General features: G+C 40.8%; 1 protein-coding gene across 4 annotated transcripts in view; it reads right to left on the minus strand.

Moving 5' to 3' along the window:
• The window catches only part of LOC116750941, a 300839-nt gene that overhangs the window by 134307 nt on the left and 159902 nt on the right, over positions 1 to 6630 (minus strand). The window lies entirely within an intron of this gene.

Genomic DNA, 6630 nt, shown 5'->3' on the forward strand with positions numbered 1-6630 from the left:
ATCATTCATCCTACCAAACAACCCAGGGCCTTGTCAGAAAGCAAAAATAAAATAAGAGTTATATTATTAAGTACTGTATATCATTGCTCACATCATCCAATATAACCAGCGTTTTGAATTGCTGGCATTATTTAGAAAAGTCTGGGTGTTTTTCATGTGTCATTCAATTCAAGTACGTTTTGCTTTATGTTCTGGAAACACTGAGCATCAGCTGAGTTTCAGAAATTTAAACTAGAGGAATTCACTAAGGGAATGCTTAAAGAATTCTTTTGTAAAATAAACCACTGTTTTCAATATGAATAATCATCCTGTAATCTATATTTTCTGTCAGATAGTTTACATATTCTGGTAGTAGGCAGCATATACTGTGTTTCATCAAAGAATGATGCCCAAACTGCATCATCTGAGCCCGATAACTTAGATTTAGAAGCATTACATTCTATTTATTCAACTCAGGAAACCATGTTACCGACAATCCAGTGGAGACGCCAAGTTCTCAATATGAAATGAATTAATTACAGTGAATATAATGCAGGAAGAATGGGGCAGGACTTGTATAACTATAGCATCTGTGCCACATGTCCTTCTGGTAAAGAGAGAAGCAGGGGAGGGGTAGACATCTAGACACGTGTGCCTGAAAACTCTCGGTTACTACATAAAAACTGAAACAAAAATGTAAGATATGGGCTTCCCTGGTGGCGCAGTGGTTGAGAGTCCACCTGCCGATGCAGGGGACACGGGTTCGTGCCCCGGTCTGGGAAGATCCCACATGCCGCGGAGCGGCTGGGCCCGTGAGCCATGGCCGCTGAGCCTGCACGTCCGGAGCCTGTGCTCCGCAACGGGTGAGGCCACAGCAGTGAGAGGCCTGCGTACTGCAAAAAAAAAGAAAGATACGTACAATTCTCTAGTCCTCAATCAGAAGTAGATCAGAAAAGGGATGTAGGAAGAGCACAAAGCTCAGGGCTTAAGAGGCCTGAGTTTAGTGTGATTTGGAACAATGCAAAAGAGATCAGTTTCTTTGTCAATGAAATGAAAGCTTTCAACTAGATTATCTCCAAAGTTGCTTTAAACTCTCAATTTCTGTGATAGAATTTCTACTTTAAAATGCGGTTGGAGAAGCAGCTCTAGTACAAGCTCTTCAACTCCTTACATAGACAATACCAAGATATAAAAACAGAAATTTCACCCTTGTTGTAAGTCTCTTTCACAAAGCTGTTCAGCAAAGGCATGAAGAAAACAACCAATTAATATAATTTTCACACTTTTGTTTACCCTCTGCCTACTTAGAAAAGCAATAAGAAGGGGTAAATGTCCACTAACCTGAAAAAAATGCCATCTTTCCCATATTATTGTATTTGAAAGTTTTCAGTAAAGTTAACACAAATTTCATGTTTTATTAAATATTATTTTCTGTATTATTTGAAAGTATGTTTGGGAAAAATGGATGTTGTGATGACAGCCCCCAATTTTTCTTTTCCAAACTAAAGTCATACTTTCTTGTGTCTCAGTCTCCCTTGTCTAATTCCTATTCGGCCCCTTTCCTTGGCTTCATCTATAAAAATCATTCAATAATCTCCATTGCTCTGATGTCCTGTATTAAGGATGCCTTGCAGGATTCTAGGACCCCAGGATTGTATCTTTTATAATGGCAATGCTGCTCGTTTTCCTTTGGACATAATTTTCTTTGGGCCAAATTACTTTTCCTTTATGTAAAAATGTCTTAAGCATAGATTTTCTATATCTTAAAAAAAAAACAAAACACTTATTTGAATGACTAGTTTTACAGTTGCTAAAGCAAACCCCAAATATTCAAACTTGTGGGAGGAAAAATATGTATTATTATTTTTTTTTAATGGAGGAAAGCACATCAAAGTAGACTTCTAAAGGTCTGGGATCGCCATTTTTTAAATTCCTTGCTTTCCATAAAAACTAAACATGTTTTAACTCATTTTGCTTGCTTATCATGTCCTTCCAAAGGTTTTACAATGTAGTTTCATTTTGTTATTTTTCAGATCCAAAGACAAATGTTTGCTTTGTGTTTTATTCTAGTTCCTTATTTGAGAGACTCGTGAGGACTCCATTGTTCAAATTTGCATGCTTCATAAAAAACACATATTTGAGTAAATTATACTTACAAAGCTTAGCATTTGCTGACATCTCTCATTAATTACTACACTAATTTATAGGTTATAAAAAGGCTACAGGGAAGACACAGGACTGTCTCTAAGGAAGGTTTGTGATAGGAAAACTTGTGCAATATAAGCCTTCTCCCTAAACTCCACAATTTAATCATAAGTGAAAATTGGTCAAAAGAACATTAAGGGCAGTTTTTATTTTCGATGAATCTTGCTGGAAAGGGAATATATTCATTAATTGTTCAAATATTTACTGAGCATCTACTACACCAGTCTCAGTGCTCTGTCCACAGACACAGTTGAAGCATGGGTGAGAAAAGCGGGGTATTCCTTTGGTACAGGAGGGAGATCCATGCAGGCTGACCCCAAGTTCTCCACCCTTCGATGTACTGCCTACCAACCGACTCAAGGACCTATTTCTTCTCAGATTGCCCTTGTCTCTGAGCCACTACCGAGCCAGCTGTTTCCCTGGGTCCCTGGATACCACACAGACCTCCTGGAGTGGGATGGAGCTATTCATCACCATTCACCACTGCCCTGGGGACAGATTTGTTTTGTTTCCAGATTGTCAGCAAGTTTTGAAATAGTGATCTGCAGAAGAGCCATTTTAATCTCCGTGATTTAAAAAAAAATAATTTTTTTTTTAAACGAAACATAGGAAATGTGGCCCAGGTGTGTTTGTTCCACCCATCTATAGCTGAAAATTCATACACTTCGCAGAAAGCGCCAGGGTTATGTAAAGAATAAGGGCAGTGAAGTGAATTGTTTAGGTGATGAGAAACCAGACAGGCCTCAGCTTTGCAACCATGTCCAGTGGGCCCAGTATGTCTAAGGTATTTCTCACTTAAAGAAGCACATAATGGTGGTTTCCATCTGTGATAACAAGGGACTACTGGAGTTCCAGCTTCCTTGATATTTCATTGAGTTTGACTTTGTTAAAAAATAAATATATCACATTTCATATAAAAGAAAATATGGATTATAGGAGACAAGGCATATCTTGAAAGATCTCACTACCAGACACCTAGAAATGCTAGAAATATATATATATAACAAATACCCCCATTTAAATGCATAGTTGAGCTCACAAAAAGTAACAGAAATCCCCAAGGAAAGCCAGAGCAGAGTCGTAAACCAGCATGAAATGTACAGCTGAACTCAGCCAGAGGGCTGGCTCTTAGGAGTCCTTTGAAAGCCAGAAAAAGAGATCCCAGGCTGTATCAGGTAGGAAGGCGAGCCAAGGACCCTCAAAGTGCTGCATCTTCATTGAGAGAGTGGACTGGAAAACCAGTTACCTGCAAAGACTGAGGACAAGATGAAGCAAGCATGTTGGATTCAGCATAATACCAGGTGTGTGCTTTCCTGGATTTATCATTTAAATTTACCCTAACTGTGTGGTCCAGGAACCAGCCCCCTCAACCCCAAGTCAAAAAATAACAAAGCAGTCCTGGGTTGGAAGGGCCTGGGGACACCTGACAGGGCCTATGCAAATCTTCAAATGGATGTACCCTCAACCCCAAGCAGAGATAACCAGATCAGCGATGTGAATGTAGAAAAAAAGCTAATAGATGCGTCCCAGTCCAAATTAAACAACTGTGCACTGTCTTCTTTTTTCAAGGAAAAGAACATTGCTTTCCTAGCTAAGTTAATGTTGCCTTAAATACAGTGGGGAAAACAATAAAATTCTAACTGATCCCCTGGAGACTAATCTGAAAGGACAGGATGAGACCACTAAGTGCTCAGGAGAAAGGGAAACCAAGTAGGGCTGCTGTTGCTTTGTAATAACGAACTGGAGATCAGGACCCTGACAGCGTTACTGATTTCCTGGGAAGGCCCAGAGAATGGATTCAGAGCAGCTGTCACATGGAGACTGTAATGATCGGGTGTTAGTGACTGAGCTTTATAGGCTGGCAGAACCATAACTGTAACAAAGGCATCTTTAGAGTCAGTCATTTGAATAAATGCAGACAAAATTGATAGTTAGTTTTAATTGCTATTTAAGTGCATTTTGTCCTGGCAACAGTGTCGGGTGCTCAGTTGACTGTTTCTAATTTATGTTGTCACTATGCTTCTGGCTCACACAGGGGAGAAGCCAAAATTAGATTGTGTCTAAGTCAGCAGCAAGCCAGAGCTGACAAGACCAGGAGGTGAGTCAGGTCTCGTGGCAGATGTAGGGCCACACTCTAAGACGTGGACCTTCAGTCCATCACGACAGATGCTTGCTCTGCAAGGATGCAACATGGGAAGGAAGTGCAGGCAGAAAGGACCAAGTGCAAGTCTAAGGGGGCAGGGTTAAAGGAAAGCAGGAGCGGCCCCGGTCACCCTGTGCCAAGGGCACAGGTGGAACAAGGGGAAATCTACCCAGAAACGAAGAGGAACGTCTCAGGATCTGGGAAAGGCAACGGATCCTCACAAAATGCAGATCACAGATATCTGGTCACCCCAGGAAAGGGGCCTCATCTCTTACTTGGTGATACAGTGAGGACTGTGGCTAAGAGACTAGTAGTCTGGGTAGTTGCTTGGAGCAAGGTACTATCAGAACAAGGTACACAGAACTCAAATGTTTCCTAACTTTTTAGTAAAAATTCTGTGTCTTTGTAAGTAAGAACGTGAATAAAATATTTTTAAATCCTTTAATGAAAGAATGTAAAGCTAAAACAATTGCTTTAAAAAAAAAAAGCTTCTGTTAAAGACTAAAAAGGCGATGTGACATTCACATCATCTAAGACTGTCTTTGACAGATTGTTCCAGTACACTTTTCTTTTTATTTGTCTTTTTAGATTAGTAAACAGGAATTATTAGCATTTTTATACAGTACTTAAGCATCGCCGTAAATGTTTTCATAATTCATTATCTAACCACTTAATTTTCAGTTTAGTGAAAGGAAATGAAAACATTCTAAATGAGTTTTCCTAAGTACTGGGTGAACACAGCTAGAAATAGCTGCTGAATATGATTATAAAATTTGGTTTGAAAAGAAATATACCTCTGTAGGCGGGTAGAAAATAAAAGTCTGTACTTCAATCTGAACAGAAAACTTTCCACAGCAGTAAGTGTAGCAGCCATTCCGCAGGGTCTCAAAGCAGGTGATTGATTATATGTGTGGACATGTGGGAAAATCTCTCCTAGATGGGAATGAAAACACTGCCACACACTGTCGACTACTGGATACGTTTCACTGAAGAACTCACCAGCGCCTACTAGTCAAGTCACTAGAGGTTTCTTTTGGTTCCAGAATATATTATAAAGTGCTACCGTACAAATGAATGGCAACAGCTATTTAAGTAGGATGCACTGTAAATAGTAGGCTTATTTCTTAAACCACCACCATCAATAACCAATATCCAATCTTTCTTTATTCTACTCATATGAAGTTCATTTTGGATTTTAACCATACAAAAATATTAAATATTCACTGATTGTGCAAATTTGAACTTCTGTTACTTTGGACTTAGTTTGGCTGAAACAGAAATAGAGTAAAAGTGATTATGCAGAATGTGCAGATCGAAGTTAATCAGAAAAAAAAAAAAACAGCCTCTCAAAGGCAAGGGCATTCCAGAGCTGAACCAGCAAAAGCACAAGGATCCTGGTACCTGCCCAGACCTGACATCACTGAATCAGTCACACCCGCCTAGGCACCAAGCATTGTGCAGTGGTTGAGAGTCCGCCTGCCGATGCAGGGGACACGGGTTCATGCCCCAGTCCGGGAGGATCCCACATGCTGCGGAGCGGCTGGGCCCATGAGCCATGGCCACTGAGCCTGTGAGCCCGGAGCCTGTGCTCCACAACGGGAGAGGCCACAACAGTGAGAGGCCCGCGTACTGCAAGAAAAAAAAAAAAGTAGCCTACAATGCTCCAACCCCATCAATTGTCCTGACCTACCCTTTTCCAGAGACACCACAAATGCTAAGAAATCTGTCACAAGCATCTACACCTTGTTCTGGAATTCTTCCAGGACTGCCTTCTACCTACCCATCCTGTTACTTGTCCCTCCACGGCTCGTTTCCAGCCCCTGTTGACACCCAGTTTTCACTCCATAGGAAGATGCTCCAGTTTTGTTCTGTTAAATAGGCTTTGAAACGGCCACTCGTTCAGGGTGTCACTTTCAGAATCTTCCTGTCTGCTTCTTGCACCCAAACCATGAGAAAGAGGAGTCATTCCTGAATCCCAGGCTCAATGCCTGGAGAGAGTCTCAAATACCCCGAGCTGGGGAAGGAACTGTACGACGAGAAGCCAACGAAAATGACTGCATTCAGCAAACAACCTGGGTCCTTCCCAACTAATCCAAACCCCACCCTTTATTCCCTGCACCATTGCTACATCTATTCAGCTCCTGACTTCCTGAAGTTTGTCTGCCTTTTCTATTCCCAAACTTACCCTTTAAGCTTGACAGATTCAATTTCCCTGGGTTTAAACCTCAAAATCATAGAATACACGTAAAGGTACTCTTCTACATCATTAGGCTTCTGACTACTAAGAAACACTCCATCAACCA

This window comes from Phocoena sinus, chromosome 1 (assembly GCF_008692025.1).
Source record: "Phocoena sinus isolate mPhoSin1 chromosome 1, mPhoSin1.pri, whole genome shotgun sequence".
Taxonomy (NCBI): domain Eukaryota; kingdom Metazoa; phylum Chordata; class Mammalia; order Artiodactyla; family Phocoenidae; genus Phocoena; species Phocoena sinus.